Genomic DNA, 15752 nt, shown 5'->3' on the forward strand with positions numbered 1-15752 from the left:
AATCGATGTTCATAAAGTATATTTATGCACGAATACCTTATTGAGGAACCTCGACCGTGTAAATTATGAACGAAAAGAACCATTGCTATCATGAAGAATAACACCACTTCCCTGCAGAGAACCATCCTTCCAAGCACCATCGGCATTCACTCTAGCAAATTTCCGCCACTGCTCGCTCCTGACAAGTGACGAGACAACCGCAACGAGGTCCAGATTCCTTGTAAATAGCCAGACACCTAGTGAGCCTTCCAAGTTTCCCAAACGCAGAAACATATGACACCAAATGCACCAACTCAGACATCTTCTAAAGTGAGTACTCCTTCAACTACTGCGAAAACAGCACTGTCAGTTGTGATGATCGACGTACATCCATTCCATGTGTCCTCTTGGAACGAACGAGTTCTACACAAGTGATCGTAAATTTCATTCCAAGTTGCTCCATTGTCAAAGTGGTTAGTTCCGTGAACCTGCGTACAGACCTGCACAGACATACACATTGTAAAGGAATGACGATGAGCATGAGATAACCGCACTCACAACTGATAAATCATTGTGAGAAGACTCAATCTCTACAAATTTATTCATTGTAAGTAAATGCGCCATGAGATATTTCAAATGTGTTCAATTTCGAATATATACATACAGATAAAATCACTACTTACCGTGTTGTCCCATTTAACCCTGTCCGCGGGGTTGCTCCAAGACAGCATATAGTCGTAGTTGGCATCATTGTCGTTCTTGTTGCGATACACAACAACGGAAGTAGAGCCATAATTATAACCAGCATTCTAAAAATTGGCTTAGGCGGCGCCTAGGCGCTCGATGGTGGAGTTCCGATCCGATTTGGGCTAAATCATTCAGGTAAGGCAGAAAGGATTTAGGCGGCCACCTAGGCGTCTCTAGGCGCTCAAGGCGGCCTAGGCGGTCTAGGCGGCGGTCGATGCAACTGATTCTCTCTACAAATCTCCCATCGCATCCGCATGATCCACCACCCATAACCCAAATCTTCAAACCTGCGCTCTTGCACCCAACATCAATTGATGAACCCAAGTAGATTGAGAATATACAGGGATGAACAATACACATAATCCGTCCATTGGTTTTACTGCAGATGGAGAAGGGGATCTGTTGAAGAGCATGGTCTAAAATATCCATAATATCCCGATATTTCCATCGAAATTTCCGTGTTTTTGGACTACCAATATTTTTTTGGACTACCGATATTTCCGATATCATCAATATTTTAGACCTTACTAAGTCATTCATGTATCTTACCACGCAATGTATAAAGTGTAAAATATTGTACTAATTCATTATATATAAATGATTATGGTGTGTTTAAACTTCTTTCATTAATTACTACATATTTTCTACATTCACAATGTTTGTCAGCTCGCTATATAATCAACTTAAATCAGTTATCTATCATGCAATGCATTCCTTCCAATTTTTTGTGATAAACTAATAGATAATTGACTAAATAAACATCTTGCAAAGTTTCAATAAAAATTTCCAAGTTTTTCTTATAATTTTCGTGGTTTTTATTCAATTTTTATCGATATCGATAATATCCCGATATTTCCATCGAAATTTCTGTGTTTTTGGACTACCGATATTTCCGATATCATCGATATTTTATGCCTTGTTGAAGAGAGAGAGTGTTGTTTGAGAAATAGAGACGGTGGAAGATTGGCTAAGAGTGAATTCGGCTCTGGGCTCGAGGGAATAAAGAAAAGAGAGGGCATCTTTAGGGTTGAGACATGGGGAACCAACAACAATATATTATCAATAGCATGCCAGCTGCATCCCATTACAATTCATCCCATTGGTTTTTTTATGCTATTGGACCTGAGTTTGGGGTTGGGTTCAGCCCAAAAGTTTCTTCCAGGTGTGTCCATGATGATTTCCAAAATAAGCCCAAATGTGTCCATCTCCACTTTGTGTTTTTTTTTTAATTTTTTTTTTTTCATCTATATTTTGTTTTTTTTTTTTTTTTTTTTTTTCTTTCCCAGACCCTGCGTAAAGCGGGAGCCTTGTGCACTGGGTACGACCTTTTTTATATTTTGTTTTTTTTCATATTTTATAATATTGTTGACCCTAAAAACTACCAAGCCTACATGGCGCGCATGCTGAGTAATCTATAAGCTAACTATGTCCTTCAGTTGTGTGCGGGGCGTGCTAACTCGTCAGCCGAGCTCGGCCAAGGAGTAAAATATGTTGATGTTGCGTTGGGTGCACGGCTGACTTTTGCGTCTTGCGATTGCGGTCGAGGAAGGAACACATCTCGGCCTTTGGGTTTTAGAGCCTAAAGACAAGGCTACTAACTTAGCGAAGTTCGCTATCAAATTCGGCTTCCAATGTGCCGAATGTAGTAACTCATAACACCTCACTTCACCAAGAAGGTTGATGAGATGACCTCGACCAACAAGGATTCAAAAATCTTTCTCGACCGAGACTTGGATAGGTAACCAGTCGACCTTGACGCAGTGCTGTTTATGCCAACTGAAGATGCTGCGAGCTCGGCTGATTCTACGGCGACAGTGTTGTTTATGCCGACTGAAGATATCACCGGTTGCCTCCACAGTGCTGTTTATGCTAATTGAAGATGTGTCGGGGAAAAAAAGAAAAGAAAAAGTCTCAAGGTTGTTGAGAGAATTTGCGCAAGGTAGTTTTGTGTGTTGAATTGGAGGTCCTTGAATGATGCACAACCTCTTTTATTTATAGCATCAGGTATTCTCTAGATCGAGTTAAAACCCTACTCGGATTAGGACTTCTTATTCTGATCAGACACTATCTCGACCAGTCCTATTTTCACTATGACTTTGAACCCAGTCCTTTATCTTGCCGAGACTCTTTATTGTGCCAGGATTCAATTACTCGTCTTGCAGCAAGACTTGGCCGACCTAAGCTAAGAAGCCCATGAACTAGACAATCCACGATAATCTTTCGTAAGACCTTTCGGGCCAAGAATAAAACTCGGCCTAAACCATAATTTTGGGCCCAAACATTGCCCCCTCGCTTCTGAGGCTTTTCTCGGCCTGAAATCTTTGGTCGAGCCCTAACCTTGAAGAAGCAACACCAGACTCTATCTTCCGAGGTGCATTTATGAAGCACGATTGCACAATCTTGATCTCGTTAGATATCTCGCCAAGTGTCCTTTTCTCAGCCTGACTTGAAATGTCCTTTCATTATTACCCCCTTGATCCGTGAGATTTTTGGATTTCTCAAGACGTGTGGATGTCCAAATGTCCATAAATCATTATACCTGTCGCCGCATGCCATCGTGCAATCTCGATTTGTGAATCTTTTGGTACCTAGAGATTGTGTGGACATCGAAACGTCATTTCTTCATAAAAGAATGCCATCACGATATCGTCATGAATCCTCAATTTGCGAGTTTTCAGTTTTTTCTCTTGGGTCTGTTAATATTATCCATCACTCCATAATTATTAGTGATTTTCCCGCTCACTCTTATCCTAACTTTTAAAAATCCCCGTTTGATCTTTCCTTCCCCTTTTGTTATCCTAGTTGACGCTACCCTCTCCGGGTACCCGTCGACCATCGACCTGAAGGTGCTTTTCAACGATCAGGCCATTGAAACGCTGAGCGGAAAGGGTCAAGAACCCTCAAAGGAAGAAGTTCAGAAACTTTATAAGAACTTCCTTAACTACAACACCCTTTACCTCTACTTTACCGGCCGAGGGGAGAAGAACCTATGGCGGGGGGAACATGAAGCCTTCCTCTTCTACTGGTATAACAAATTCATTTGTTGTACCAAGTCCAACAAATGCTTGGTCGAGAACATGCCAGTGGCCGAAGCCGTGGCTAGCGATCACACCCTAGCGTTTAGTCTAGCCATTCTTGCCCATCTTCTGCGCTGTTTGGCTGAGATGACCCTCCACAAGATCGACCCACACCAGAGTGGCCCCCTCTGGGTATTCCAACTCTGGCTGCAGGTTTATTTCGTCACTCTTCGACCAGAACTCGCCAGCTTTTCGCCTACTGAAGCGCTCGGCCTTCAGTTGGCTTCTCGACCAATACCTCCTCACCAGGCTGAATACGTGTTTAGATACTTCTTCGGCCTTGATGTCATTTTCGACGATGAATTCTTAATCTGCCGTCGTCGAAAGTATCCTTTGTCGATCAAACTTCCCACATCAACATGGAGTACAGATGATGATGCTGATCTCCGTCAATCCTGGGGATCGTTTGTGCTTACCCGTGACCTTCCTCTTGGGTGTGACGCTCACCGAGCAAGTTAGGAGGTATATCACCCCCACTTCACTGCTCGACAACTTGGCTATCTTTAGGGTTGCCCGGTACCTCTTCTTACCTCTCGCTCTATGCTAAGTTGAGGACGTCTATCTGGCTCTTCAGAAAAAGAGTGCAAGGATGCCTAAAGGGAGTTTCAGGAACGATGCAAAAAATTCTGCCTTCGACCAACCGTTCCAGAATCTCTTAGCATTGATACTTTCAGTGACTGGTGGGAAGAGTATACTCAAAACGTTTTTGGTGCTCTGGTTGAAGATGTCCTCAACAAGATCTTTAGCAACCGACCTAATAAGGCTTCTGCCCCATAATCCCAAGGTAATGGTCTATCTCTACCTTCTTCCTTCGACTTTGAACTCTATTGACTTGCTTTTGCTTTCTCAGGTAGTCGGTCGCTGAAAAAGGCAGAAATGATCGCTGCGGCTGCAGTTGGGAAAAAGTCGACTATCTCTAAGAAGACTAAGACTACCGCGCAGGCCCTGTTGAGCAAACGGCTTCATCAAGAGGCCGAGACGGCTATCGAACCCCCTCGACCCGTAAAACAGGTCAAGAAGCTGGCGAAAAAAGGAGAACGGGAGATTCATGTTATCTCCAGTCAGACTACGAGATCGACGACTCCTAGCGTTTCCCCTTCTGCCCCTGTCGTCCAAGCCTCGACAGAGAAACGACCACTTTCGGCTAAAGAAACAACCCAAGTACGGCCTGTCTCTAAAGTTGTTGAACCAGTTGTTGTTCCACTGGTCCAGGTGGCTGTGGCTTCGGGATCAGCTGTTGCGCTTGTCTTAGAAGGGGCAATCCCCTTGGCCGAGAAAAATCTTCCTGAAAATCCAAAACAAACGGCTGTCGTTTTAGAAGAGAGTGACGGGAGCGACGAGATTCCACTGGTGAGTCACCTTCAACCAGGTAATTAACCTCCCTCCATCGCCGAGGCCGTTGTTCAAGTCGGTCCTCCTGCGGCTAACCGTGGAAAATGAATTGCCGTAGAGCCAGAAGCGACGGCGGAAACATCTGTTCACCCGCAGGACCAAGACCTCAACATTCCTCCCCAAGAAGCCACTTCGGCCTTCGTAAGTACCCATACCGCTTCTCTTTGGTTACTTTTCTGCCTTAGAACTCTAAACTAAGAAGATACTAAATGTCAAGTGCCTACCCATTCTTTTCATTGAAAATTCTATGCGCCAAAGGGTGTTATCTATATTTTTTGGCCGCCTCAGTGGCCATTGAACGTAGATAACCTTCATCGGTTGCGTGAACTGAGAAGTAGTCTAAGACACTGGGCTCAGCCATTAAGTTCTTTAGGTTTGAGCAATGAACCCGAAGACATGGCCGAAGTCTCATTTCGGCAGGTTTAAAACAAAGAAAACCTTTTTGTTATATTCTTTTGTGATTTCCTTATGCTTAAACTGTTTTTGTGTGCAGCCTTCATGGGAAGTCGAGTTTAATGCTCTTTTATCAAGCACTTCTGGAACAGCTGGTCCTTCGGCAACTATGACTGAACCTGCCGAGTCAGCTGCTCTGGTTCGGTTGCAAGAAGTTCTGTCTCTCTTAGCGTCATAAGTCCTCGAGCGCAAAGGTCTTGATTCATTGGGTGCATGCCTAAACGACCTCGGATCTGATGGTCAATTGAGCGTCGAAGCTATCGTTCAGGCGTCGTCTGCTTTGGAGCGAGTTCGGGAATCCTTCAGTATTTTTTAGAACTTTCTACGGGCTAACGATGACTTAAAAACTGCGATAGCAGTTCAAGACACTCTTCGTCCGAAGATCGACGCTTAAAGGCGAAAGGGGAGGCCATGCCGACCTCGACGGTCAAATGGCCGAACTGGCAAAACGAAGGTTAGCCATTGCTTCTGAGCTTGCAAGGGACTTTGAGTTGGGCGGTAAATCTTGTTTAATTGAATATGCAGCGAACGTGAAGTGAGTCGAGCAGCTGAAGATGGACAAGAAGAACCGGCAAGCCGAGGTCATGATTGGCAAGGTGAGGTGGCTGGAGCTGAAGGCCCTTCTTGGAACTCTTCTTCCTTCATCACCCTAGAATTTTTTTACTGTAAACCAACTTATTAATGAAATGAAACGAGCTTTTGTTCTTGCATCTCCCATGTGACTGGGTAGTATTTTTTAAGAACTTTCCATTGATTAGCAACTTATGAATAATACCGGTTCGATCTCTAAGATGGTATGCCCCCTTGCCGAGGACTTTATGGACGACAAATGGTCCTTCCCAATTCGGCCACCATTTGCCGAACCTAGGGTCTTTAATTCCCACGGGTAACACAGTTTGCCAAACTAACTCTCCTTCGCCGAACATTTTTTGTTTGACTCTTTGATTATAAGCTCGCTCGGTAATTTTCTTTTGTGCCACTAGAAGATTGTAAGCGTCAAGCCGATCTTCTTCCAAATCTTCTAACTCTTGTAACATGGCCTGGTTGTATTCGGCGTTGGACAAACTACTCTGCTCGATCATGCGTAAAGAATTTACACTTAGCTCAACCAGTAACATCGCGTCATGTCCATAGGTTAACGCATATAGGGTGGTCCCTGTTGCCGATCAGGGTGAAGTCCGGTATGCCCACAAGGCTTCATTCAATTTTAAATGCCACATGCCAGGTCTTTCTTTTATCATTTTTTTGAAAATGCCGATCAAAACCTTATTACTTGCTTCGGCTTGTCCATTCGCTTGTGGATAGTATGGTGTGGACTGCTCAAGCTGAATTTTTAAGCTCGCCGTATACTCTTTGAACCTTTCGGCTGTGAAGATTGTGCCATTATCAGTTATGATTGTTCTTGGTATGCCGAATCTGGTCACAATATGCTCCTCTACAAAATCACAAACCTCCTTGGATGTTAATTCGGCGTATGATTTTGCTTCGACCCATTTAGTGAAATAATCAGTTGCCACGAGTATCCATGCATGTTTCGCTGCTCCAAAAAATGGCGTAATTTTACCGATCACGTCTATTGCCCATCCTTTGAACGGCCAAGGTTTGGTGACCGAATGAAGTAATTCGGCCGGAGCTTTTTGGATGGGTCCATGAATTTGACACTGGACGCATCCTCGTGCATACTCAATACAATCTTTCAATATGCTTGGCTAGAAGTAACCGTGTCGGTGAAGTAGCCAACGCATCTTGCATCCTGATTGATGGGTTCCGTAAATTCCTTCGTGTACCTCTGTGATTGCTTGGACGGCTTCTTGCGGGCCGAGGCATAACAATAATAAACCGTCCTTGCCTTTTCGATACAACTCATTCTGGTACGAGACGTAGTTTATGGCATGGACCTTTGTCTTTCGGTCGTGTTTGCCTCTGGGATTATCAAGGTATTGCATAATTGGTCGTCTCTAGTCGTTTGGTAGCTTCTTGACTGCGCAAACATCTACAGGATCCTTCAGTTCCAACAACGAAGGTAAGGACATTACTCGTGTACGGATGACTTGGTCGCGCTTGAGAACTTGTTGATTGACCAAAGCCGGATACGATTACCGTAAAACGAGTATCATTCGGCCAAACTTGCCTCCAGGAGTTGTTCTCCGGAGGCTATTTGAGCGAGTTCGTCTGCGACGGTGTTCCGAACACGGGAAATATGATTGAACGTGATACCGTCGAATGACTCGGCCAAGTAACTGGCAACCATGTGATAGGGCGCCAGAGTGCAACTCATGCACCAAAAAGTTCCATTAAGTTGGTTAATCACAAGCTCTGAATCACCGAAGACGAGGACAAGAGCAGCGTGCAAATCATGAAGTACGCTAAGGCTGATAACAAGGGCTTCATATTTGGCCTGATTGTTGGTACAATCGAAATCCAACTTGAGGGAAAAGAACCAACAGTGTTGGTGTGGAGACTGAAGTATGATCCCCATACCGAGCAATGTCGATGTACTAAAACCATCGAAATACATCGTCCAATAATTATCACGTGCTCCCACCATTCCGATTTCAACGTCGTTGCCCCCGAAGCCATATGGAGAGGGTTGGTGGGCTAAGAAATCAGCAAGCGCTTGTCCTTTGACGGCTTTTGTGGGATGTACTGCAAACTAAACTCAAATAGTGCCAGTGTCCATTTCCTGACTCAGCCTTTGACTATTGGCCGAGTAAGCATATATCGAATGACATCTGTCTGGGCGATGACCTGAGTAACAGATAGGATCATATAGTGTTAAAGTGTTGATGCGGCGAAGAACAAAGCCAAGCAAAGCTTCTTAACGAGTGAATAATTGATCTCTAGAGTATTGAGGTTTCGGTTGAGATAGAAAATAGCTTGTTCTCACCCAGCATCAGTATCTTACGCGAGGAGACAACCAATGGATTCTTCGACCGCTGAAATGTAAAGCTTAAGTGGTTTATCACGTCAAGGCAGTACGAGGACGGGTGGAGTTGCAAGAGCAACTTTGATTTGCGTGAAAGCTGCTCGATGTTCTTCATGCCACTCAAACTTATTTGAGTCCTTAAGTTTTGAAAATGTAGAAAATACCGTCATTTTGCCTACAGAATTAGCTATGAAGCGACGAAGAAAATTTATTTTCCCGAGCAAGGACTAGAGTTGTTTTTTGGTCGTCGGGAGTGGGGCGTCAATAATCGCACGAGCTTTGTTCGCGTCTAACTCGATGCCGCGATGGTGGACAAGAAAACCTAAGAAATTACCGATCGACACACCAAAGACGCATTTGACCAGGTTCATCTTAAGGTTATGTCGACGCATGTGAAGGAAAGCTTGCCGAAGATCATCAATATGGGTTCGGCGACTTTTCGATTTGACCACGACGTCATCAATATACACTTCTATGGTTGTGCCGATCAGGTCATGAAAAATGGTGTTCATCGCGTGTTGATATGTGGCACCAACGTTTTTGAGACCGAATGGCATGACTACCCACTCGTAGGTTCCAAGTGCCCCCGGACAGCGGAAAGCAGTTTTATAAACATCGTCCTCGGTAATAAATATCTGGTTATAACCGGCATGTCCATCCATGAATGACAGGATGTCATGATTAGTCACGGCGTCGATTAGCAAATCTGAAATTGGCATGGGATATGCATCCTTGGGTGTTGCCAGATTCAAATTTCGAAAATCAATGCAAATGCGTAGGGCCCCATTTTTCTTTAGCACCGGTACGATATTCGCCAACCATTCGACGTATTGAGCAGTTTGGATAAACCCGGCATTTAACAGTCGAACAATTTCATCTTTTATGCCGAGCTGTACTTCGGTTGAGAATCATCGAGGAGGTTGTCGAAAGGCTTGTAACCAGGTTTGATACGTAATTCATGTTTAACAAGGGTCCGATCGAGACCCGGCATCTCATGATAACTCCAAGCAAAACAATCTTTAAACTTGTGAAGTAATTGATGAAGTTCAACTTTCATGGCATAGGGGTAATAATGCACTAATAAATCCTCGATCGTTCTAACATTTATTTCCTCTAAAGGATCCTTAACTTGGGGTCGGTTGTCGTCGAGCTCGGTCGATGCAGCCTGAACTTTATCTAACGATAGTATCGGGCCGTTATCCTCTTCGGCCAAAAATTCGATTAAGTTGATGCCCGAATGTGAGTGCTTGGAAATAGCATACCAATGGGCTAGCAGGCGTTCCATCGTGGATGAAACCGCGGCCCGACGCCTCTCGCTTTTGATGTCAATCATCAATGGTGATGAGTAAATTGGCCAAACCGAGTCTCGCCGAATCCTGGTGGACAATCTCGGTGCCTACCTCGATGGCTTTCTGGACTGAGATCCGAGTCAGCCATCCATCTTCTTTAAAACCTTGTAGGGTAATATAGCCGACGTGATAATCATAATAGCGGGCCTGAATCATGTTGGTTTCAAACGACTGAGTATTGGCCAGGTGGACCACGACTGATTTACCATCCAAAAAAATGATAACTTGATCTAAAGAAGAATGAATGCAATTCATTTTATGAATCCAATCCCTATCAAGCAGAGCATTATATTTGGTCATGGAGTCGACGATAAAAAATACGGTCATGTGATTGCGACCTGCAATGTTGACCTCTAGAGGGAGTACTTTTTTGGTCTGAGACTTATCACCGACAAAGCTACTCATGGTTATTCCTGAAGGAATGAGTTCATCGTTGGATCATCGTAATGCTTTCATGACGAATACAAGCATGATATTGACCGTTGTTTCGTAATCGACGAAAATTTTAGAGATTGGGTAGCCTTCAATATGGGCCATGACATACAACGATTTTAAATGCTGAAGATTAGTCGAGGAAGAACGAGGAAACAAGATGTCCAAGGCTGTTTTAAGTTTATCGTCATCATTTGTTGACTCGTCTTCAGTAGTAGTGACGAAATCAACTTATGTTGCTTCCTCAACGACCACATCACCGTCCAAGGAACTTGGTTGGTGTTTAGTCAGCTAAAATTTGGCAGGTAGAACATAAACCATGCTGATTTCCATATTTTCAAGGACTGAAGGGCCTATTGGATCCTGGTTGTCATCTTCCGAGTTAGTGAGGACTATAGCATCATGTGTTGGAGCATTCTCGGCCTGATTGCTATGTGTCTCAACATATTCGTGCCCTTGTGCCACACAATCTGACTCTGTGTCCTTTTGACTGTTGTCGTCGGGCTTGCATGCATCTGGTGTCGGACTTTACTCCTGTCGCATTTTACGCGCTCGTTCATCATAGGCCATCAGGGCATTCCTTGTATCCAGGTAGGCATCCAGACGTGCCACCGATCTTTCTCATCGACCGTTAAACTAAACAAGGATATGGCCGAAAAAACTTCGAAGTGATATCGAAGGTGTTGAAGGTCTTCAAGAGAAAAAGGGAGTTCGGCTGTGTCAATGTCCGTGTATGGGTCGACCTCGAAGCTGAGAACCCTAGCCTCTCGAATGTGCTGGAATATGGCTTTCATTGCTGGATCAGTCATTTTCTGGATGATTTGCTCAGCATCGGGGCAAGTTAATGCCAGGTCAAGAGCTTATTGGCATGCCTTGGGCAAACCATACAAATCGTTGGTGGAATATTTCTTGTGAAATTCTTTCATATATTCCAACGATTCATCGAGGAATAGGGGTGCATATTTCATCGAACTCTGATTAGTGGTTCGTTCAAATGTAACAAGGGCAGTTGGCTTTCGACCTCTTTCCTAAATTGCTCAAAACGAGCTTTCATCTCCCCGACCTGAAGAAGGAGTTTGATGCGCTTCTCGGACTCTTCAATGGTAGTTTCGAAGTCGTAATTGGTTTCCTTCTGCCCTTGTAAATCAGCCATGATTGTTGGGGTTGGCCGATCATCTCCGCTTTCTGCCGTCTCTTTCGGCTGCCGTTTAGTGGCCGAAACAGGCTGGGTCGCTTGCTGTCGAGCCAAGCAATCTATACGATGATGTTGATGTTTTTAAGATTTAGAAAACGCGGTATACATGCCGGTGGGAGAACTGTAGTTGTACCAACGTTGGTCACGTGGTTCAGGTGGCCAGAAGGTTTTTGGATTAGCTGATGAGCTCGAGCTATGGGAATTAAGTGAATAATAATCCTCGTTATAAAATGGTGCGTCGAAATCAAGGCGTCGTTTGATTGATGTAGGACCATCTATCTATTTCCTTGGGCCGAGCCTATCAAATACTTTCTGGCGCTGGCCTTCACCAGGTTCATTTGAAGGTTCTGCCGTAATCGTCGATTGGTGTCGTGACGTCGGCATCTGCATCTGAGGCAGTTTCTTCTTAGGCTCGGTTAATACAACACATGCCTTACAATTTCTACACAAAACTATCGGCCCGCCATTTTCTTCTTTGCTGGAGTTTGACATGAACTCGACTATGGCCGGTCCTGAGAGTTCGGTAGGTGGCGCATTGGAAAACAGGTCGATCTTGAGTCGAGGCTGGGAACCTTTCTTTAGGATGTGTTGTACTATCGGCCCGCCATTTTCTTCTTCGCTGTAGTTTGACATGGATTTAACTATGGCCGGTCCTGAAAGCTCGGTAGGTGGCGCGTTGGAAAATAGGTCGATCTTGAGTCGAGGCTGGGAGCTTTGCTTTAGGATGTGTTGTACTGGGGCAAACTCGTCCTGCTCTTTCCCTTTGCTCTTGGGCAAATGGACGTCTACCATGCCAACTGTTACCGAAAGGAATGGATCCCTATCAACCATCATGCGTTTGTCAAGAAACTTTAACTTGCCTTTGTCAATCCAGCTTTGGATATCATCACGAAATATGACACAATTGTTTGTGGCATGCTTGGTCGAGTTATGATATTTGCAATATGTCTTTCCTTTAAGTTTTTTAGCCTTGGTAATGTTATGCCCTGGCCGAAGTTTGATGATCTTTGATGATAGAAATTGATCAAAAATTGCTTTGGCCTTTGTGATATCAAAGGTATACACTTTTGATATCTTCACTGTTTCTTCAGTGGCTTAGTGGGTTTTGACCTCCTTGGAATTAATTTGAGTCAATGCCTTGCAAACGTATGGTTTATCTATTACTATCTCGGCCGCGTCCACGCTGACGTATTAAGACTCCTCGCCTTTGGTCGATGCATAACTGACCGTGGGATTTTTGTAAATTGTCCCTCGGGATGGGGATTTCGATATATTCTCTTCTCGAAGCAAGTAATCATAGTGCTCGACATGCTGGGCTAATTCATACATATCCCGAAAGTTTGCCCCCAAGAATTTCTTTTTGTATTCTACATCGAGTTCGTTCAAAGCAAGTCTAACAAACTCGACTTCAGGGAGAGGTACTCGACACCAATTCCTAGCCGATTTAAATCTAGTAAGATAATCAATTGGTGACTCATCGGATGCTTGAGCCATCCTCGCCAATGAGGAAACTGACATTTCCATCCCTGGGCGATAAAATTGCTCGTGAAATTTCTCGACCAACTCGTCCCAGCTTTGGATGAAATAAGGTAGGAGGTTGATATACCAGGTAAATGTTGAGCTTGTCAATGAAAAATTGAACAGCCGCAACTTGTGAAAATCACTGTTAACATCTCCGCATTGCGCGGTGAAACGAGCCACATGTTATAACGAGGATAAAGACGATTCTCCAGCGAAAAGGCTAAAATTTGAAATTTTGAAACCTTTAGGATATTCGAACCTTTCCACGTAAGCTGGATATGGATGGATGAATTTAAGGAACTTCGGCCCCTTTTTCATGGCCGAATCAATCATCTGCTAGACCTCAGTCATATCGACGGATGTTGCTTCCACTCTCTGGTCGGATCTATCTGACCTGCTACTCGATCTTCCTTTTTTTTCTAAGTCAATTGGCTTAAGCTGAGCAGGGATTGGCTCGGCCTGTACTATTGGTAACAGATTATTTCTTGGTGGCAATTGCAGGGAAAAATCGAAGGACTTGTCGTTGTAGACCTTGCTAACCAGTATTTCAAGCAATATAGTTTGTGTCTCACTAGTACTGCGTATCACATCGTGTAGTTTATCGATTCCTCGACTAAATGTTTGTTCAATCGTCCGAGACTGTTCGTCAAGTCGTCTTTGAAGAAACGATCTTGTTGGTGGATCAGAGCCTTCACCACCATCCTCATCACAATCTTCCACTATCCCTTCATTTAGAACGCAGGTGTTTTTGTTAGGGATTTCTAGACTGCGAAGTTGACCGCCGAGACCAGCTTCCTTTTCTCTGCAAGTCGTGCTTGTGGACTCAGGTGTCACGGCGCTAAGGGGATTTTGTGCATGTGATACATTTTGTCTTATGTTCTGAATTGGCAAATCGGTTGTTGATTTTCCCATAGCTGTTTTCTTTTTTACCAATCGTGTCTCAATTGGCATAAACTTCGTAGTTTTAGCATTGGGTCCCACCGGGCGTGTCAAAATGTTGACCCTAAAAACTACCAAGCTTACATGGCACGCATGTCGAGTAATCTATGAGCTAACTATGTCATTCGGTTGTGTGCGGGGCTTGCCAACTCGTCGGTCGAGCTCGGTCGAGGAGTAAAATATGTTGATGTTGCGTTGGGTGCGCGACTGACTTCTACGTCTTGCGATTGCGGCCGAGGAAGGACCATGTCTCGGCCTTCGGGTTCTAGAGCCTAAAGACAAGGCTGCTAACTTAGCGAAGTTCAATATCAAATTCGGCTTCCAATATGCCGAATGTAGTAACTCGTAACACCTCACTTCACCAAGAAGGATGATGAGATGACCTCGACCAACAAGGATTCAGAAATCCTTCTAGACCGAGACTTGGATAGTTAACCAATCGGCCTCGACGCAGTGCTGTTTATGCCAACTGAAGATGCTGTGAGATCGGCTGATTGTACGACGACAGTGCTGTTTATGTCAACTGAAGATATCACCAGTTGCCTCCACAGTGTTGTTTATGGCAACTGAAGATGTGTCGGTGAAAAAAAGAAAAGAAAGTTTCAAGGTTGTTAAGAGAATTTGCGCATGGCAGTTTTGTGTGTTGAATTGGAGGTCCTTGAATGATGCACAGCCTTATTTATTTATAGCATCAGGTCCTCTCTGGATCGCTCGGATTAGGACTTCTTATTCTAATCAAACACTATCTCGACCAGTTCTATTTTCACTATGACTTTGAACCCAGTCCTTTATCAAGCCGCATTCACTTCCGAGTTATCAATATCTTTATCCTGCCGAGACTCCTTATTGTGCCAGGATTCAATTACTCGTCTTGTAGCAAGACTTGGCCGACCTAGGATAAGAAGCCCATGAACTAGACGATCTACGATAACCTTTCGTAAGACCTTTCGGGCCGAGAATAAAACTCGGCCCAGACCATCATTTTGGGCCCAAACAAATATATAGTGTAAATTTATGTAAATCCACCTAGGCGCTAGTCCACCGCTCGACTAGCGCCTAACATTTTTTAGAACCTTGATTATAACTGGGTTTTTTAGGTCAGAAACGCAGCCCACTGGCCATTTCCAATCAGTGGTGGGTAGTCTACGTCGAGGCCAATCCAATCTTTCTGACCAACACATTTAACGGTGTCTCCTGTTGCATTGTAAATAAAGACGAGATTGGCAAGTTTTGTGTCGGATTCGTCCTTCAAATTCTCGACGTGTGCTCGTGCCTTCACGTAGTCCTTTCCCCGGGCGTCTTTCATATTCCATGCCACGCGTGCCCTGTCGATTCTTCTTATTTTCCCACACTTAGATCTATATTCTGGCATACCCTCCAAAGTTGCTATCGTGATGGGGTTGCCAAACATGTGTCTTGCCATCTCTCTTTGTCCCTCTTCCTTTCTCTCTCCCTCTCTATCTCTCCCTTTCTCTCTCTCCCCCTCAAATTAGCATCTCAATTCCCCCATCTGAGCTGAATGGGGTTCTGAGGAAATAAATCACAAGTACTGGAAAAAGACTAATCAATTCAAATACTTTAATTAAGGATTCCAATCAGGGTATATATCCAACAACGATTCTTTTGAAATTGAAATTGAAAATTAAACTTAATCCTAAATCAAATCATAACCCTAACACACATGAATTGAAATTGGAAATTAAACTAAGTCCTAACTCATCCATCATACCTACCTAACCAAG

The 15752-nt window shown here is 44.1% G+C and overlaps 1 pseudogene; it reads right to left on the reverse strand.

The window, feature by feature from the left end:
• Positions 1–60: 60 nt before the first annotated feature.
• Positions 61–15433, reverse strand: LOC126609580 (23 kDa jasmonate-induced protein-like; annotated as a pseudogene).
• Between the last annotated feature and the right edge of the window lie 319 nt (positions 15434–15752).

This window comes from Malus sylvestris, chromosome 17, assembly GCF_916048215.2.
Source record: "Malus sylvestris chromosome 17, drMalSylv7.2, whole genome shotgun sequence".
Lineage (NCBI taxonomy): Eukaryota > Viridiplantae > Streptophyta > Magnoliopsida > Rosales > Rosaceae > Malus > Malus sylvestris.